This window comes from Girardinichthys multiradiatus, chromosome 13 (genome assembly GCF_021462225.1).
Source record: "Girardinichthys multiradiatus isolate DD_20200921_A chromosome 13, DD_fGirMul_XY1, whole genome shotgun sequence".
Lineage (NCBI taxonomy): Eukaryota > Metazoa > Chordata > Actinopteri > Cyprinodontiformes > Goodeidae > Girardinichthys > Girardinichthys multiradiatus.
The window spans coordinates 195,159-215,876 of record NC_061806.1 but is presented as its reverse complement, the minus strand read 5'-3'; the positions used below and the strand labels follow the sequence as shown (position 1 = coordinate 215,876).

At 42.1% G+C, this 20,718-nt stretch overlaps 1 protein-coding gene and 1 long non-coding RNA gene across 2 annotated transcripts in view; one reads left to right on the top strand and one right to left on the bottom strand.

Moving 5' to 3' along the window:
* LOC124879240 (transcription factor HIVEP3-like) overlaps positions 1-20,718 on the top strand; it is a 69,956-nt gene that overhangs the window by 13,561 nt on the left and 35,677 nt on the right. The window lies entirely within an intron of this gene.
* On the bottom strand, positions 340-12,442 carry LOC124879243. The gene is made up of 3 exons (XR_007040982.1): positions 12,067-12,442; positions 2,727-2,864; positions 340-2,477 (listed from the first exon to the last, which is right to left on the bottom strand). It is a non-coding gene; the product is annotated as an uncharacterized LOC124879243 (long non-coding RNA).

The following is a 20,718-nucleotide window of genomic DNA, read 5'->3' as shown; positions in this document are numbered from 1 at the left end:
TAGGCTTTTGCCTCTCAGTGTTTATAAAGACAGGTGGTTTTGGACTTTCAGAGAAGATTTGGTTAGCCAAAAATATTCTAGCACACCTCAGTAGAGCAGCAGCCCTTAGGTCCTGCAGTGTAGATACAATAAAGATGGGAATGAAGAAAAAGGGGAACAAATAAAATGGTTGAAAACCGTGAGCAATAAAGTGATACAATGATATCACAGGTTAGTGTGGGTATTTATGTATGAGAACCAAGGTTTATTTTAAGGAAATTGAAATTAGGTCAAATTAGTTTTAAAACTAATTAACAGTGATTGGTATTAGTTCAAACAACCAATCACAATGCAAATCAGAAGGGTAGATAAAACTTTATTTTAATAAAACAATACAAAAAGAATGATTTGCTAAATTAGAAATCAATAATTTTTTTGGACAACAGTCACCCGTATAACATTTGCATAAAACAGTTAAAACTGTATAGCTAAAAGTAATAGCTTTATAAACTTAAAATTATTGTATCTTAAAAAAAATACAAAACTCTCTTTTTTTTTCCACACACATTTGTAGTTCAACTTTTTCCTGTCTCTGGTGAGGAGACCCTTGGCTTCCTTAGGAGAAAGAGACTCTCTAGCCTTTTTATACACAAATGCAAAATTTGGCCGGAAGGTCAGCTCGCAATCTATGAGGTATCTGAGGTATTTTAATTCAGTGACTTGTTCCACTGCCTGCCATCTCATGACAACAGATCTTAAAGGCCCAGTGCCTTATGTTCCTGACTTTCCTCTCAGGCATAACTCCCTGGTTTTACTGACCTCAAGGTCCAGGAAGCTGTCACTGAACTAGGTGGAAAGCTGGTTTATGTGCTGAAAGTAGGAGCTGTCAGCATCCTTCAGGCCAGCGGCCAGGGCCATGATATTAGCATACTTAATGAGAGAGAAATCTATGCTGTTAAATCGTAACTTGTTAGTATAGAGGGAAAAAAAGAAGAGGAGATAAGAAACAACCTTGTGGAACACCAATGTTAAGGACCCTGGTGTGGGATAGAACATTTTTGATACAGACTTCGTTGAGGTTTCTCTCTTTAAAACTTCCTGATGCATAACCGTTTTAAAGGGGAATGAGATGAGATGAGTCCTTGAGCAATACACACACATATGCCTGAGGCTTATCTCAATGACACTGTACCTTATCCAGAAGGGGGAGAGTGGCATCCTCTACCCCTAACCCTTGATTGGCTCTGTAAGCAATCCTCATTGGGTCCTTGTAGTTGGCCACTAGGGACATAAGTTTTTCACTCAAAAGATGTTCCATGAGTTTGTTTAATATAGATGTAAGAGCTATTGGTCCAAAGTCATCTAGGGCATTTGCATGTGCTGTTTTGGTCACAGGGACAATATATGACATTAAATTGAATTGAATAATCCAATTGCTTTTATTTCAAAGCAAAAACAACTGAGAAATCGGTCCGCAATTCAGCAATTTTCAATATGACTGGTTCCCATCGGTTCCCAGCTAGTTGAAAACTAAATAAATTTGATCCTACAGTCTGCAAACGTACCATATCTAAGTGCTGGCAGGTCACGCTCACATAACGTTTCAGTGCTGAAGCTGTTACTGAAAGAAGGAGACTAAAGATCAAAGCTTGGTTAGATTATTGTGCAGAACATTATACCATTTTGCTCTTTATAGAATAACACAAGATGACATGAGGTTCTCAGGTATCCAGGCTGCAGACAACTGATTAACAGACATCCCAATTGTAGCTTGCCAAAAGTGTTAACTTGATAAGAGCAATGGGTGGCGCTCCTATAGTTTTCTATATCATAACTGTGAAAAATATTACAGCAAATATTTCCAAGTCCAGTGACCACAGGTTGGGGAGGGACATTCCCATGATACGTGCGTACACCTGGAGAAAACTCCATTCCCTCTGGCATGTTATCTGGCTTTTTATTAAAATGACGATAAACCAAATGAATGGTATGACAGAACCGTAATGTTTTAAAACCTTGGAATACCTTGATGTCTGTAGTAGTATCAGTAAAAGAGATCATTCATCATCTGTTTTAAAGTTCATATCGAATAAGCTCAGTACATTGCTTATTCATTTCAGATCCAGCGCCCCAGTATGAGGAACAATGATATAGACATTCAGTACACTGGCTGCAATGAAGAATGCTGAACTTGCATTTTACTTATATGGGATAAATAAACATCCTTATATGCTCCTAGATTAAACCAATCCCTTAGAATGTATCACACATTTATCATGCAAAAGCCCATGATTGAAAATGCACAATATATAACTAGCACTAAGGTGTGTGAGGATATCCAGTGCAAACACAGGTTCATGTATAGATGGAGATGATGCCATTCCAGGTGGTGGTGGATCCCGGCCATTTATCTGGAGGTCTTTTCCCAGCTGCAGAGACACAAGCTCATGAGTCTCAGTTGCCACATACAATCAGATTCCCAACGTGCTGACAGCCGGCTGGTGACAATGGGAACAGAAATGTACTCCCTTCACTGTTAATGACAGGACAAACTCTCTGGTGGATCTGTGTTTGAGTGTGTTTACATCTGTGCCTACATATTTCTTTGTTCTTGTGCTGTGGAAGCATACTTGAAAGAACACTAGCATGTGAGGATTGTGAAAAATATTTGCTCTAGTGTTAAGTGTTATTTCTACGTAATACATGTGTGGAGAGAAGCTTGGGAATTGGGGCATGTGTCTGCTCACTGTGAGTTGTTGGGCCCTTGGCCGAGCAGCAGTCTTCTGCTGGAAGGAGGAAGATGCCATCAGTGACCCTGGAGGCGAGCGTATGGACTCAGCTTGGGTTGCTCTGCGAGGTGGAAGGGCCTCTGGTTTCTGAGACCCCTGCAGAGAGAGCAGCCTGTTAGGCAGAATGTCCATTAGCTGCACCTTTCATTCAGAAATCACCTACTGAACTCACACTCAGATAAACAACCTAATATACACACATTCATGCTTGTTGTCTGCTGTGCTCTTTGTAAACCCTGATGACAAAGGTTTCCGGTTTCATTGAGATAATCCTCTAAGCCCATTTCACATTTTTTGGACTATTTTAATTGTCACAAATCTTTAAGTGAAATGGTATTATGAACTCCTATAAAAAGTTTGGCTTAAAAGACAAAAGAAGCTGTTGCAATTGCCCAGTGAAAGTCCAGACCACACCTAACTAAAATGTTGTGGGATTTTAAGAAAGCTGTGCAGAAGTGAATGTCTGCAACACCTCAAAGAAGTAAAGCAATGATAATCATTGTAACCAAACTTCCTCCACAATGACATGAGAGACTGATTAGGTTAGACAGAAAATGTCTACTTTAAGTTTTTGCTGCTAAAGGTTGTTTTATAATCTACTGAATCATAAAGAGTACTTCAGTTTTTCCAATAACTTTATTGACAGAACATTTTTAGAGCTCCTTGTATTGGAGCACCAATAGCATACTGGAGCAATGTGCTTGCTTCTGTAGGCACAAGTTGATCAGAACAATCTGATCCAATATATGACAGTGATAATTGTAGCTGCTTTATTGTTGGTGTTATCTTTAACCTGTTGGGTTTTATCTCATTTAATCTTGGTGTCAATAAAGGTTGGGAGTTTTCTAGACTGCAGGAAGGACTGTGTTAGTAGAATCCAGGAGGGTTTTGTATTATGCAACAGCGGTTTTGGGATTTGAGTGGATTTGGCCATCTGTGGGTCTGTGGTCCATGATCTCTGTGTGATAAAGACTGCAGTGGTAGTAGCCTGATTTCACACTGAGCTGCTGCTGACTCAGCTGCAGTAGCACCTACAGGTAAACCACACAGTGTCTTTGGCAGCCATGTCCCAATTACTGCTTTGCATCATAAGTGTATGTCAAAACATTAGCTGTGTCTACGATTTCAGCACCAGTACATGTTTTGTGTGTGGACGATGTATAGATTCCTGAACAGACAGGCGCTTTGGCAGGCTGCCTCGTCCCTGTCTGTTGATTCTCTGTTGGTGAAATAAGAGAACATATGGCTGTTCTCTCTCTCTCTCTATCTGTTTCTGCATTACATCACCTTAAAATCCAAGTATACTGATTTGCATTTACAGCCAAGCTCAAGAAATGAAAAAACTTTGTGTATTTGTGTGAGCTTGTTCAGGGCATAGATTTCTGCGACGCTTGGCATGTTACGCCATAAATAAACTGCCTATTAATGAAGTGGGTGCACAAAAGGTCAACAACTTTTTATTTCTTTTGGAAAACAAAAGAAGCAGCTTGTGTCGCACTTTTTTGTAATCTGCAATCTGCTTAACCTAGCACACAGCGCAGCTAGATGCATGAGGCACAGCTGTATTAGTATTGATTCATGTGAGTTATATCACATCATGCAGACCAACTACTGGCTGTGAGCAGCCTGGCTTTGCATGTGGTTTTTATCAGCTATTCACTAGCTTCCATTAGGCTTTCTCCGCCTGTCTTTTAATGCATTGAAGCACTCAGTGTTTTTCAATACTCCTACACTGAGGAAATAATGCTCTGATTAGTATTTATTGTCTCTAAGATTTAGAAATTAGGAACATTTTGTCCTTTATGATTTATTCCTTTGATATGACCTAAAGAACAATATTTTAGGATACTTTTAAAAACCACAGTTTTCAACATTTTAAACTTAAGTCTCGTCTTAATGCAACTTTAGTTCATTTAAAATTAGAAATGTCAAGATCCAGGTTTAAGCATCCGATCACACGTCCTGATCAAGTCATTTTTTATGGTGGATTTCTGAGTTTCTTAGAAAATTCAATTCCTGATGTCTGTTGTTGGCATACAGACTACTACATTTAGCTACATACTACAACTCACTACTTTCTTGGAATCTTGACAACTTTAAATTCAGTTTGAACTGCACCTCTAGTTCTTAAACCCCGTTTGGTTAAAAGTCAAGTAAAGCATGATTTTTTTGTTGTTGTTTTTACAGAATAAAGGTAACAAAGTTTACAAACTGTGCATTGACAAATCTGCACTTAGTCTAGGATATGTCAGTCCTTGTTTGACAAGTCCAAGAGCTAGAGGTGTTGAAATGTAGCTGAACTATGTTGGTCCAAATGCCAAAACAGACATGAAATGGCCACACTAACAATTTCAGTCCATTTATTTGATGATTTGTGGAACCTAACTATTTGGGGGGTTTTAATGTTAATGTTTTGTACTCAAATGTCCACAATGTGATTTAAAAACTTAAGAAAAAGAATGTAGTTCAACTCCTGAAAAGTATGAAATTTTGAAATGGTGAGAAACCTTAGTCACAGACAAAACAGAAATAATTTGTAAACAAATGCTTGCTAACAGTTAGCTGCTAACAGCGCTAAAGTTGGAATCTGAATCAGAGCTCCACGTCTTTGCTGAACTAAAAGGCTATTTCGGTTTTTCGTTTTTTAGTCCGAACTGGTACTCAGACTGATCAAACCATAACTGGATGATTCTATACTGAAATGACTTCCTTTAAAACCCTAAAGGGGGATTTTCAGTGTTTTTTGCTTCTGGGAACCATATTAGAATTAGAAAAGCATAAAAACCTCAATATACAGAGTGGTCAAATATGGTTTGAAATAGTCAACACTGATTTTAGATTCTTACAACACAGTTGGTGGTTTGTCATAGCTTTTACCCGTTTGTGAAAACCAAAAAAATATATATCTTAATTCTAAGTTTTGCCATAAATATTGCCCACATCTAATCTTCTTGTGAACCCAGTTTTCATGTATAAGTGAGTTGAATGTTCAATGCTGATTGTTACATTTCGATTTTAAAATGTAAAAAAACAAACATTTAAGGATAGGAAGAAATTTTTAGGGAAACGTAAAAATTTTATTTTTAAAATGTGAAACAGTCTTGATGTAGAGCTGCAACTTCATAGCATACCTCAGTTATTTTGTGTACCACCCTCTCTCTCTTTCAAACTATGTACAATAAATCAATACGAGACTCTGTACAGGAGGAAGCCAACAGAGTGTTCTCTCTAGCAACTTTTTTCACCAACAAAGCACACTAAGCAAACTGACCAGGAACTTTTTTTAACAAGCCAAAGCCACTGTTTGCTGCAATTCAAGGGGAGATAATTAGCTTGATGTGACAGCTGACTTGATGTTCAGTGAGGGACAGAGAGAAAGAGATTTTGCTTTGCAACTGATGATGACTTCAATGTGTGTGGTTAAGCTTCTGCTGCTTCTACATACATTTTTTGCCAAATTTCAATGTATTTTATTGGGATTTTATGTGTGGACTGACATAAAATAGCACATAATTGTGAAGTGAAAAGAAAATTTTATGTGTGGTTATCAAGATTGTCACCCCCAAAACATCTGACATGCACATCTTGCATTTGCATTCAGTCCCCTTTAATCTTTTGACCCTAAATAAAATCTAGTGCCACCAGTTGAATCTCCATATAACTCCAGCCATTCTGTGAAGGCCTCAGAGGTTTGTTAAGTCCTGTTTGGATCATTGGTTCCAGAAGTTTTTTTCTCTTGAACTTAACTTCCCAGAACTTTTTATTCTGCTAGGCTATTGTTTGTGAGTGTTTCCACTTTATTCTTTAATTTGCCCTAAACACAGCACCAAAACAGCCCTAATCAAAATAGCAAATGACCTGCTGATGGCAGCAGACTCCAGCCACCGATCCATCTTCATCCTCCTTGACCTGAGTGCAGCTTTAATCCCATATTTCGTTCCATCCTCCTCCACAGACTGATATCTACTGGTTTCTCAGAAACAGGTTCTTTTCATATTTGACTGGCTGTGCTCAGTTTATCCAGTTAAAACCATTTACATTAAAGGCATCCCTTCTTTCTTCGGGTGTCCCACAAGGTTCTGTTCTCGGCCCTATACTTTTCATTCTCTGTCTCCTCCTTCTTGGCCACGCCTTTCGAGAGTTAATTATTCAGGTTTATTGCTCTGCGAATGACACCCAGCTCTACCTCTCCTCCAAACCTACCTCCACCCTTCCTTTCACCTCCCTCTGCAACTGCCTTCAGGAAATCAAATCCTGGTTTTCTCTTTAGCTTTCTCAAATTCAACAGTGATAACACAGAGGTTCTCCTCATCGGCTACAAATCCACCTTTTCACACGTCAACTGCCTCACCATCCCCATCAACAACTCCTCATCCTCCCCCTCTCCTCTCATCAGCTTAAGAGCCTAGGTGTCACCCTCGATGTCACCCTGTGATTCAAATCCCACATCAATAATGTGACTCGGTCTGCCTACCTCAATATCAACAGACTGCTTCCCTCCTTCACTCCTGACTGCACCGCCATCCTGGTTCACACCCTGGTCACTTCCTGTCTGGATTACTGCAATTCCTCCCTGTCCCTATCCATAAACTCCAACTGGTTCAGAACGCTGTAACCCAGATCATCACCCGAACACCATCTTCCCATCACATCACTTTTATTATTCAGCACAGAGGCTTCAGTGGCACAGAACCTTCAGCTGCTCCAACCTCCGACTCTGGAGCTCCCTCCCACCTGACAAACACAACATTAATTCGCTGATCATGTTTAAATCATACCTCAAGACCCATCTTTTTAAACTGGCCTTCTCTTTGTGACAATTTTCTAGGCCACTATGCTACCTTTGAATGAAGTATTTTATTTCTTTGTAGTGTTTTATTTTCCTTTTTTTTTTTTCCTTTTTTATATTTTAGAAGATTCAAACTGATTTTTTGATTTCTGTTATGATGATCTATGTCCTTGCTTTTGTGCAGTGACCTTGAGAGTCTACAAATAAAATGTATTACTTTTACTATTTAATCTAGTTTTATTCAGATTACCTTCCCTGTCACTGAGCCATCTTCTCCCACAGTGGTGCGTCTTTGAACTGGGGTCACAGTCTCTGCCTACCGCAACAGCATTTCCCAGAATGCATTTAAAATCTGTTAAATCAGACCAAAAAGCATTTATCTCAGATTGTTTTGATAGTGGTTATAATTTGAAAGCCACACAATACCACTCCAGACTGTTGGATGAGCATTACAATCTGCTATTGAAAAACATAATTTAGGAAACTTTCATAGCGGTTAAACTCTGAAACTGAATTAAAACAACCTTTCAACCCAGAAGAAGTATGCAATATTCCTAGATCTTTTAATAGTTGAAGCATGTAATGTGTGTCTTGTTGGAACAATACCCACTCACAGAAGCCTTTCTGCCCCTTTCAAACTTGCAGTCAACAATCTTGGGCAGTTGTGATTGCTTTAATTTGAATCTCAGAACATAAAAGCTGAAAAATATTCCAACTAAAATCCCCTTTTTTTTAGACTTTGATGAGGACATTACTGTCTCTCTCTCTCTCTGTATCTGTGATTATCCAGATGGTGGTAGTCTGTGCTTCCTTTAATTAAATGTTTTCAATAAGGTTTGTCGAAGTACCTATTTGAATGCAAATCTTTCTTTCCACATATATTGTATAAGCATTTCAGGTATACCATATAGTGAAGCTGGTTGCCTATATATGCCAGGGCAGTTTGGCTCTGCAGTCCCTAGGCCAAAGAAGTACAAGGAAAGATTCAGGGTAGCAGATTCCACACCCCAGCACCACTGTCACGTCCCCCAGTGCGGTCCAAGCCCGGTCATCTCGCCACCCAGCCACCTGCACTAACCTTTGTCAGCAAGACCATCCATCACAGAGGAAGAAAAGCCCCACAGCCCAACCCGCCAAAGTGGCCAGAACTCAGTCGAATCTTGTGAAATAGCCCTAGGGGGGCCAAGAGGAAGGGGTACTGACCAGGGACCAGCCCAACCCTGCGGCCGACATTCGACATCAAACATCCCTGTGAGGCATAGGCCATCAGCAGCATGGCCCAAGCCCCACATGCAAACTTATGAAAACATGACAGTCTACCTGAACTAATACACTGGACAATGAGAGCTGTAAAAACAGTAACCCATGGTAACAGTGGAGGAAATGCAGAGCCACAGCTCCAGTGGGCGAATCCATTGACAGTATAACAATTAGTTGTGCACTCCACAAATCTGGCCTTTAAGCCTAAGTAAAATAGATAGAAGGAAGTCATCACTAAAATAAAGACATAAGAAGTCCCATTAAAGTTAGCCACAAACAAATGTAGGGGACATAGAAAAAAGTGATTAGATGAGATGTGCTCTTTCAGGCCTTCACACGAATACGAATGTGTTTGGTGGAAAACAAAAATTGCACATGACCCCAAATACACCATTTCCACAGTAAAACAAGGTGGTGTCAGCATCATACTGTGGGAATGCATTTCTTTAGCAAACTAGGAAGCCGATTGGGTGAGACTTAAGACTGACACAGAGGTTTACCTTCCAACAAGACGATAACCGTGAAAATATAGCTAAAGCTATAATATAAATGGTAAAGATCAAAGCATGTTCATGTATTAGAAAGAACCAGTCAAGGTCCGACCTAAATCCAATTCAACATTTGCTGCAAGCATTGCTGCTCACAACCGATCCCAAAAGACTTGCAGATGTAATTGCAATGAAAGGTGGTTCTGTAGCATTGATTCAGGGAAGCTGAATACAAATGCTTCCCTACTTTTTTAGATTTTTAGATTTTCTTTTTCCTTGCACTTCACATTGATATACTTAGTTGTTGACAACCATAAACCACCTTCATAAAATACATTCAAGTTTGTTGTTTTAATGTAACAAAATGAGAAAAGGTTGAAGGGGTATGAACACATCAACACAGACTGAAGTAAGTTGTGTTATGCTAAATGGTTTAACCTCTGCACAAAGAGATCCCACAGTTTTATGTAACAGGTGGTCAAGAACACCATACAAACACACTCAACATATAGACATGAAATGCTTTCAAGTTTGTTGTTATAATGTGACAAAATGAGCTTGTTCAAGGGGTACGAACACTTTTTCAGGGCACTGTAAAAAAATGAGTGATTTATGGAGAACTTGAGACATTAACTGTAAGATATTTTCTGATATAGTGATCCTCTTTCCTAAGAGAAGTAGTCTACCTATTTGAGAGGAAGCCTTGGTTTCAGCAGTATGTATTGTCATCTTTGTGGTGTTGATTGTATGGCCATTTTTAGTCTGAGGTTTGGCTGGAACCCGCCCTCACTCAGAAACCACAAACACTGGCATAGATGACCTAAATTAGATGTGGAGACAAATATAGTAAACTGCTGGTAATCTTTCCTATAATAAGTATTTGTTTTCTCTTTACCTGCACAAAGCCCCCATTTCAGTGTCCTTTAGTTTACAGCTTCCCTAAATACAATTTCCCTTTTTTTCAAAATTAACATGTCAGTGTTTAAATATTAACATGACATAATTATTTGTTATATTCAGGGGTCCACTAGTTCTCTGAGCTGGTATTTCATATGGCAGGTTCTGCTGCTCTGCATAGTAAGACCACAAAGTATTGACAGTTTTATATGCATGTGTTGCTGTCCATAGAGCTGCGGCAACGTCAGACAGGATCTGGCACGGGATTCAGCAGATTAGTCGCTGCGTTAAAATTACAGCTGTGGTCCACAGAGTTACTGCAACTGTTAAGGATGCAAATGAGTTGCTTGCTTTTAAATAAGAAAACATCTGTAGGTAAAAAAAATATTAGAAAAAGGAGATTGCCAAATTAAAAAACACAATTAAAACAAAGAAGAAAACTGTGACATCATGTTTCATTCACAAAAACATGACATGTGACATGGGGTCAGTTAATGACCTCTGACTCCTAGTTACAGAAGGAATTGATATGAGTTTGCATGAAACATCTGTTATGTTCATCAAGTGGTATTAGAACACCTCACTGAATGTTAATATGACTGATTAGAAAAATGTTAAAATAATTATTATATTTACGTATAACTAGCATTTTGTTACATTTTAACCACAGCCTTCACCATTTACTATTGGAATTTTTATGTGATAGAACACAAAATAGTCCATATTTGTAAACTTGAAAGAAATTGATAAAAAGTTTTCAAACATTTTCACAAACAGAAATGTTAAAAGTGTCATACTTCTCAGACTCATTCTTCCTATATATACTCTTTCCATTTTAATATGATGGATTAAACAGACGGCCTGTTTAAAGCTTGGGATATTGTCGTCTAACAAAACCTGGCTTTTATATTTTTCACAACTTCATCCCTTATATGTCTCCTGTTTTGTTTGGCATTTATGATGTTGAAGGAAGCTGAATAGACACCAAAGTAATGTTTTTATTTGTGAAAGAAACATTAAACCATGGATTATTTAGATTACACACATATATGGTATTCCCCTAAAGAATAACTACTATTGGTATCAAAGGATGGAAACGGTATTGGTATAATTTACACTTTTCACTTAATTAGTTACACATTTATATTGCAGAACTCATAAGTGCATTCAATTGCAAGGATAAAATACAAGCCTGCTGAACACAACACCGCTCCATTATAAGTATTTCTGGAGTCTATAAAGGTGCACTTGTACAAACATTGAACTGCTGTTTTTAAAACTTTTGGTTGTACAATCTAAACCAGCACTATTCACTATAGTTGAGTTCTGTTAAACATCTGTCAACACGGAACAGATTTGCAAAGCTGGGCCCTTCCTGCAGTTCAGGTAATTATTTGTCTCTGTGGACTTTTTTAATTGTGGTAGCATAGCCCTCCCCGATTTGGTTACTTTGCTGTTTTCTGTGGCCATCAGGGCAGGTTAAGGTTGAGACATGCATCTTTTCTGTTACGGTTTGTGGCTGTATAGTGAAGGATGGGGGTTTTTGGTCCATCTGCAGCTTGGTGTCAGCAGGAAGGCAACAGGACCTTGTGGTTGTGGTTATAATGCTCAATTTATTGGTTGGGTTTACACCCATACACACACAAACCCGAGTGAAAGGCACACTCATGCTGAGAAGATCCAGACAGTTTTATTTACTGCTGGGAACACTTGACCAGAAAAAGACTTTCTTTATCCTCAGTTTTTATGTTGCTCAATCAGAACAGTTTGAACAACAACATTTAGCTTCAGACATTCCATGGATGACTCTAAATAGCGAGTGATGATAATGTATTTCAGAGGTTATTAAGTAGCACAGACCAACCTGGAGTAGAGAAAATAGGGTCAGAGGGACAGCATGTTGTCAGTGGTGGTTAATGGTCCTTTAAGAAGCCCAGAACTGCTGGGACAAAGAGGAGGTTTCTGGTTTCTCTCTACTTCCAAGCTGAGTGTTGCTCTTGATACTGTAACACATACCTGCTCTCACTAATTGTCAAAACAAACAAGTAAACAATAATGATATAATAAAAGAAAAAAACAACTTCGAACGTTTCTTGGACCTCTTTCAGCATTTTTCTTTTCCATTTTTTGTGTTATATTGAGGTGATTTTCAGGGCATATACAGTACAGACCAAAAGTTTGGACACACCTTCTCATTCAAAGAGTTTTCTTTATTTTCATTACTATGAATATTGTAGCTTCACACTGAAGGCATCAAAACTATGAATTAACACATGTGGAATTATATACTGAACAAAAAAGTGTGAAACAACTGAAAATATGTCATATATATTTTGCTTTGATTACTGCTCCGCACACTCTTGGCATTCTGTTGATGAGCTTCAAGAGGTAGTCACCTGAAATGGTTTTCACTTCACAGGTGTGCCCTGTCAGGTTTAATAAGTGGTATCTATCTATCTATCTATCTATCTATCTATCTATCTATCTATCTATCTATCTATCTATCTATCTATCTATCTATCTATCTATCTATCTATCTATCTATCTATCTATCTATCTATCTATCTATCTATCTATCTATCTATCTATCTATCTATCTATCTATCTATCTATCTATCTATCTATCGATCGATCGATCGATCGATCGATCGATCTATCGATCTATCGATCTATCTATCTATCTATCTACACACACATTGCTCAAAAAAATAAAGGGAACACTCAAATAACACATCCTAGATCTGAATGAATGAAATATTCTCATTGAATACTTTGTTCTGTACAAAGTTAAATGTGCTGACAACAAAATCACACAAAAATCATCAATGGAAATCAAATTTATTAACCAATGGAGGCCTGGATTTGGAGTCACACACAAAATTAAAGTGGAAAAACACACTACAGGCTGATCCAACTTTGATGTAATGTCCTTAAAATAAGTCAAAATGAGGCTCAGTATTGTGTGTGGCCCTCCAAAGAAATGCCACCCCACATCATTACTGACCCACTCCCAAACCGGTCATGCTGAAGGATGTTGCAGGCAGCAGATCGCTCTCCATGGTGTCTCCAGACTCTGTCACGTCTGTCACATGTGCTCAGTGTGAACCTGCTTTCATCTGTGAAGTGCACAATCCCCATTTGTGGACGTCGGGCCCTCATACCATCCTCATGGAGTCGGTTTCTAACCGTTTGTGCAGACACATGCACATTTGTGGCCTGCTGGAGGTCATTTTGCAGGGCTCTGGCAGAGCTCCTCCTGTTCCTCCTTGCACAAAGGCGGAGGTAGCGGTCCTGCTGCTGGGTTGTTGCCCTCCTCCGGCCTCTTCCACGTCTCCTGGTGTACTGGCCTGTCTCCTGGTAGCGCCTCCAGGCTCTGGACACTGTGCTCAGTGTGAACCTGCTTTCATCGGTGAATAGCACAGGGCGCCAGTGGTGAATTTACCAATCCTGGTGTTCTCTGGCAAATGCCAAGTGTCTTCCGCGGTGTTGGGCTGTGACCACAACCCCCATTTGTGGACATCGGGCCCTCACACCATCCACATGGAGTCATGACAGACACAGCAAACCTTCTTGCCACAGCTCGCATTGATGTGCCATCCTGGATGAGCTGCACTACCTGAGCCACTTGTGTGGGTTGTAGAGTCCGTCTCATGCTACCACGAGTGTGAAAGCACCACCAACATTCAAAAGTGACCAAAACATCTGCCAGAAAGCATAATTAGTGACACGTGGTCTGTGGTCCCAACCTGCAGAACCTCTCCTTTATTGAGTGTGTCTTGCTATTCGCCAAAGATTTCCCCCTGTTGTCTACGTTAAATTGATTGTCAATCAGTGTTGCTTCCTAAGTGGACAGTTTGATTTCACAGACATTTGATTTAGTTGGAGTTATATTGTGTTGTTTAAGTGTTCCCTTTATTTTTTTTAGCAGTGTATATATATCCATTCATTGTCTATCCACAGGGGCAGCAGCCTAAGCAGGGGGACCCAGACTTTCCTCTCCCGATTCACTTGGGTCAGCTCGTCCAGGGGAAAACCAAGGCGTTCCCAGGCCAGCCAAGAAACATAGTCCCTCCAGCGTGTCCTGGGTCTTCCTCTGGGCCTCCTTCCAGTGGGACGTGCCCGGAACACGTCACCAGGGAGAGGTCCAGGACGCATCCTAACCAGATGCCTGAGCCACCTCAACTGGCTCCTCTCAACGTGGAGAAGCAGCGGCTCTACTCTGAGTCCCTCCCGGATGACCGAGCTTCTCACCCTATCTCTAAGAGAGAGCCCAGACCCCCTGTGGAAGAAACTAACATCAGCCGCTTATACCCGTGATCTCGTTCTTTCGGTCATGAGCCCATAGCTCATGACCATAGATGAAGGTAGGATCGTAGATCGATTGGTAACTTCGAGAACTTCGCTTTTTGACTCAGCTCTCTCTTCACCACAACAGACCGGTACAGCGCCCGCATCACTGCTGATGCAGCACCAATCAGTCTATCGATATGCCACTCCATTTTGCCCTCATTCGTGAACAAGACCCCAAGATACTTGAGGTACACCCCCCGACCCGCAGAAGGCACCCTACCTTTTTCCGGCTCAAGATCATGGCCTCGGTTATGGAGGGACTGATTCTCATCCCAGCTGCTTCACACTCGGCTGCAAACTGCTCCAGTGAGAGCTGTAGATCACGAGCTGATGAAGCCAATAGGACCACATCATCTGCAAACAGCAGAGATGCAATCCTACGGTCACCAAAACAGATCCCCTCAACACCTTGGCTGCACCAAGAAATTCTGTCCATAAAAGTTGTGAACAGAATCAGTGACAAAGGGCAACCTTGGCGGAGTCCAACACTCAATGGAAGAGAGTCTGACTTACTGCCGGCAATGCAGACCAAGCTCTGACACTGGACATATAGGGACCTAACAGCCTGTATCAAAGGGCCTAATACCCCATACTCCCAGAGTACCCCCCACAGGACACGGTTGAATGCCTTCTCCAAGTCCACAAAGCACATGTAGACTGGTTGGGCGAACTCCCATGCACCCTCCAGGACCCTGATGAGGGTATAGAGCTGGTCCAGTGTTCCAAGGCCAGGATGAAAACCACACTGCTCTTCCTGAATCCGAGGTTCAACTATCCGATGGACCCTTCTCTCCAGAACCCCCGAATAGACCTTACCAGGGAGGCTTAAGAGTGTGACTCCCCTATAGTTGGAACACACTCTACGGGCCACCTTTGGGAATAGGGGGACCACCACCCCGGTCTGACAATCCAGTGGAACTGCCCCCAATGTCCATGCGATGCTGCAGAGTGGCGTTAACCAACACAACCCTACAACTTCCAGAGCCTTAAGGAACTCCGGCCGAATCTCATCTACCCCCTGGGCCTTACCACTGAAGAGCTTTTTAATCAACTCGGTGACCTCAGCACCAGAGATTGGAGAGCCCGCCCCAAGGTCCCCAGGCTCTGCTTCCTCAGTGGAAGATGTGCCGGTGGAATTGAGGAGGTCTTCGAAGTACTCTGCCCACAACATCCCGAGGTGAGGTCAACAGCACACCCTCCCCACACTAAACAATATGGACACCCTTATGCTTGAACATTGTGTTAGTTATGGACAATCCATGACAAGCAGAGAAGTCCAATAACAAAACCCCACTCGGGCTCAGAACGGGAGAGCCATTCCTCCCAACAATACCCCTCCAGGTCTCACTGTGATTGCCAACGTAGCGTTGAAGTCCCCCAGCAGAACAAGGTAGTCTCCAGGCTTGCGCTCTCCAACACACGCTCCAAGGACTCCAAAAAGGGTGGGTAGTCTGAAATGGTGTTTGGTGCATAAGCACAAACAACAGTGAGAACCCGGCCCCCCCACCCGTTGGCAGAGGGAGGCTACCCTCTTGTTCACTGGGGTGAACATGAATGTACAGGAGCTGAGATGGGGAGCAACAAGTATGCACACCCCAGCTCGGCGCCTCTTACTAAGGGCAACTCCAGAGTGGATGAGTGTCCAACCCCTCTCAAAAAGACTGGTTCCAGACCCAGAGCCGTGCGTCAAGGTGAGCCCGACTATTTCTAGCCGGAACCTTTCTAACCCGCACACCAACTCAGGCTCCTTCCCCACCAGAGAGATGACATTCCATGTCCCTAGAGCCATCTTCTGCAGCCAAGGATCAGACCACCAAGGTCTCCGCCTTCGGCTGCCACCCATGCCACATTGCACCTGACCCTTTTGGCCCTTCCCACGGGTGGAGAGCCCATCGGAAGGGGGACCCACGTTTCCTCTTCGGGTTCCATGGGTGAAAGCCCGGCCAGTGTGCCCCACCTCCAGGCCTGGCTCCAGAGTGGGGCCCCATTGACCCGCGTCCAGGCGAGGGAACACTTTTTTCCTGCACCTTGTCTGATCCCTCACCTAGGACCTGTTTGCCTTGGGTGACCCTACCAGGTGCATAAAGCCCCTGACAACATAGCTCCTAGAATCATTGGAACACTCAAACCACTCCACCATAGGGAGAGGACTGCTTATATATATATATATATATATATATATATATATATATATATATATATATATATAAAGGGAACACTTAAACAACACAATAAAACTCCAAGTAAGCAACAGGGAAGCAACACTGATTGACAATCAATTTCACGTAGACAACAGGGGAAAATCTTTGGCGATTAGCAAGACACTCAATAAAGGAGTGGTTCTGCAGGTGGGGACCACAGACCACTTCTCAGTACCTATGCTTTCTGGCTGATGTTTGGTCATTTTTGAATGTTGGTGGTGCTTTCACCCTCGTGATAGCGTGAGACGGATTCAACCCACACATGTGGCTCAGGTAGTGCAGCTCATCCAGGATGGCACATCAATGCAAGCTGTGGCAAGAAGGTTTGCTGTGTCTGTCATGACTCCATGTGGATGGTGTGAGGGCCCGATGTCCACAAATGGGGGTTGTGGTCACAGCCCAACACCGCGGAAGACACTTGGCATTTGCCAGAGAACACCAGGATTGGTAAATTCACCACTGGCGCCCTGTGCTATTCACCGATGAAAGCAGGTTCACACTGAGCACATGTGACAGACATGACAGAGTCTGGAGACACCGTGGAGAGCGATCTGCTGCCTGCAACATCCTTCAGCATGACCGGTTTGGCAGTCGGTCAGTAATGGTGTGGGGTGGCATTTCTTTGGAGGACCGCACCGCCCTCCATGTGCTCACCAGAGGTAGCCTGACTGCAATTAGGTACCGAGTTGAGATCCTCAGACTCCTTGTGAGACCATATGCTGGTGCGGTTGGCCCTGGGTTCCTCCAAATGCAGGACAACGCTGGACCTCATGTGGCCGGAGTGTGTCAGCAGTTCCTGCAAGATGAAGACATTGAAGCTATGGACTGGCCCGCCTGTTCCCCAGACCTGAATCCGACTGAGCACATCTGGGAAATCATGTCTCGCTCCATCCACCAACGTCACGTTGCACCACAGACTGTCTAGGAGTTGGCGGATGCTTTAGTTCAGGTCTGGGAGGAGATCCCTCAGGAGACCATCCGCCGTCTCATCAGGAGCATGCCCAGGCGTTGTAGGGAGGTCATACAGGCACGTGGAGGCCACACACAATACTGAGCCTCATTTTGACTTGTTTTAAGGACATTACGTCAAAGTTGGATCAGCCTGTAGTGTTTTTCCACTTTAATTTTGTGTGTGACTCCAAATCCAGGCCTCCATTGGTTAATAAATTTGATTTCCATTGATGAATTTTGTGTGAGTTCGCTGTCAGCACATTCAACTTTGTACAGAACAAAGTATCTAATGAGAATATTTCATTCATTCAGATCTAGGATGTGTTATTTGAGTGTTCCCTTTATTTTTTTGAGCAATGTGATTATATCAGAATCAGCCTTATTGCCAAGTTCGTACATACAAACAAGGAATTTGACTCCGGTACACTTTGCTCTTTTGTTTTGTTTTTGCATTACAGAATATACAAATTTACAATGTACACATATATAATAAAAAGGAGCATTTGCAACATCTGTATGCTGTTGTTTTGTACTTTATTGAATGTTCATCAGAGAAACAGCCTGGAGGAAGAAACTGTCTCTGTGGCGGCTGGTTTTAGTGAACAGTGCTCTGTAGCGCCACGTGAAGGTAAAACTCTGAACAGTTTATGTGCAGGGTGTGTGGGGTCTGCAGAGATTTTAGCAGCTCTTTTCTTGACCCTAGACCTGTATAAGTCCTGGATGGAGGGAAGGTCAGCTCTGATTATTCTCTCTGCATTCCTGATTATTCGTTGCAGTCTGGACCTGTCCTGTTTTGTAGATGATCCAAACCACACTGAGATGGATGAAGACAGGATAGACTGAATGATGGCAGTGTAGAAGATGACCAACAGCTCCTGTGGAAGGTTGAACTTCTTGAGTTGCCTCAGGAAGTACAGTCTCTGCTGGACCTTCTTTCGAACAGTGTCTATGTGTGAAGACCATCTCAGGTCCTCAGAGATGGTGGTTCCTAAGAACCTGAAGTGGTCCACAGCCGACACGGTGTTGTTGAGGATGGTGAGGGGGTGTATGGGGGTGGTGTACTCCGAAAGTCCACCACCATTTCCACAGTCTTGAGTGGGTTCAGTTCAAGGTAGTTCTGACTGCACAAGTGTACCAGCCGATATATATGAATATATATATATATACAGGTCCTTCTCAAAATATTAGCATATTGTGATAAAGCTCATTATTTTCCATAATGTCATGATGAAAATTTAACATTCATATATTTTAGATTCATTGCACACTAACTGAAATATTTCAGGTCTTTTATTGTCTTAATACGGATGATTTTGGCATACAGCTCATGAAAACCCAAAATTCCTATCTAACAAAATTAGCATATCATTAAAAGGGTCTCTAAACGAGCTATGAACCTAATCATCTGAATCAACGAGTTAACTCTAAACACCTGCAAAAGATTCCTGAGGCCTTTAAAACTCCCAGCCTGGTTCATCACTCAAAACCCCAATCATGGGTAAGACTGCCGACCTGACTGCTGTCCAGAAGGCCACTATTGACACCCTCAAGCAAGAGGGTAAGACACAGAAAGACATTTCTGAACGAATAGGCTGTTCCCAGAGTGCTGTATCAAGGCACCTCAGTGGGAAGTCTGGGAAGGAAAAAGTGTGGCAGAAAACGCTGCACAATGAGAAGAGGTGATCGGACCCTGAGGAGGATTGTGGAGAAGGGCCGATTCTAGACCTTGGGGGACCTGCGGAACCAGTGGACTGAGTCTGGAGTAGAAACATCCAGAGCCACCGTGCACAGGCGTGTGCCGGAAATGGGCTACAGGTGCCGCATTCCCCAGGTCAAGCCACTTTTGAACCAGAAACAGCGGCAGAAGCGCCTGACCTGGGCTACAGAGAAGCAGCACTGGACTGTTGCTCAGTGGTCCAAAGTACTTTTTCGGATGAAAGCAAATTCTGCATGTCATTCGGAAATCAAGGTGCCAGAGTCTGGAGGAAGACTGGGGAGAAGGAAATGCCAAAATGCCAGAAGTCCAGTGTCAAGTACCCACAGTCAGTGATGGTCTGGGGTGCCGTGTCAGCTGCTGGTGTTGGTCCACTGTGTTTTATCAAGGGCAGGGTCAATGCAGCTAGCTATCAGGAGATTTTGGAGCACTTCATGCTTCCATCTGCTGAAAAGCTTTATGGAGATGAAGATTTCATTTTTCAGCACGACCTGGCACCTGCTCACAGTGCCAAAAACACTGGTAAATGGTTTACTGACCATGGTATCACTGTGCTCAATTGGCCTGCCAACTCTCCTGACCTGAACCCCATAGAGAATCTGTGGGATATTGTGAAGAGAACGTTGAGAGACTCAAGACCCAACACTCTGGATGAGCTAAAGGCCGCTATCGAAGCATCCTGGGCCTCCATAAGACCTCAGCAGTGCCACAGGCTGATTGCCTCCATGCCACGCCGCATTGAAGCAGTCATTTCTGCAAAAGGATTCCCGACCAAGTATTGAGTGCATAACTGTACATGATTATTTGAAGGTTGACGTTTTTTGTATTAAAAACACTTTTCTTTTATTGGTTGGATGAAATATGCTAATTTTGTGAGATAGGAATTTGGGGTTTTCATGAGCTGTATGCCAAAATCATCCGTATTAAGACAATAAAAGACCTGAAATATTTCAGTTAGTGTGCAATGAATCTAAAATATATGAATGTTAAATTTTCATCATGACATTATGGAAAATAATGAACTTTATCACAATATGCTAATAATTTGAGAAGGACCTGTATATATATATATATATATATATATATATATATATAGAACGACCTTTCTCACTTAATGGGTTTCTTTATTTGACTGTGAGAGGAAGTGAGAGGAAGACGGCATATCTGGTGAGAACCCACGCATGCACGGGAAGAACATGCAAACTCCCTGCAGAAAGATCCCCGGCCAGGAGTTGAAACCAGGACCTTCTTGCTGCAAGGCAACAGTGCTACCAACTGCGTCACCATGCAGCCCATATTT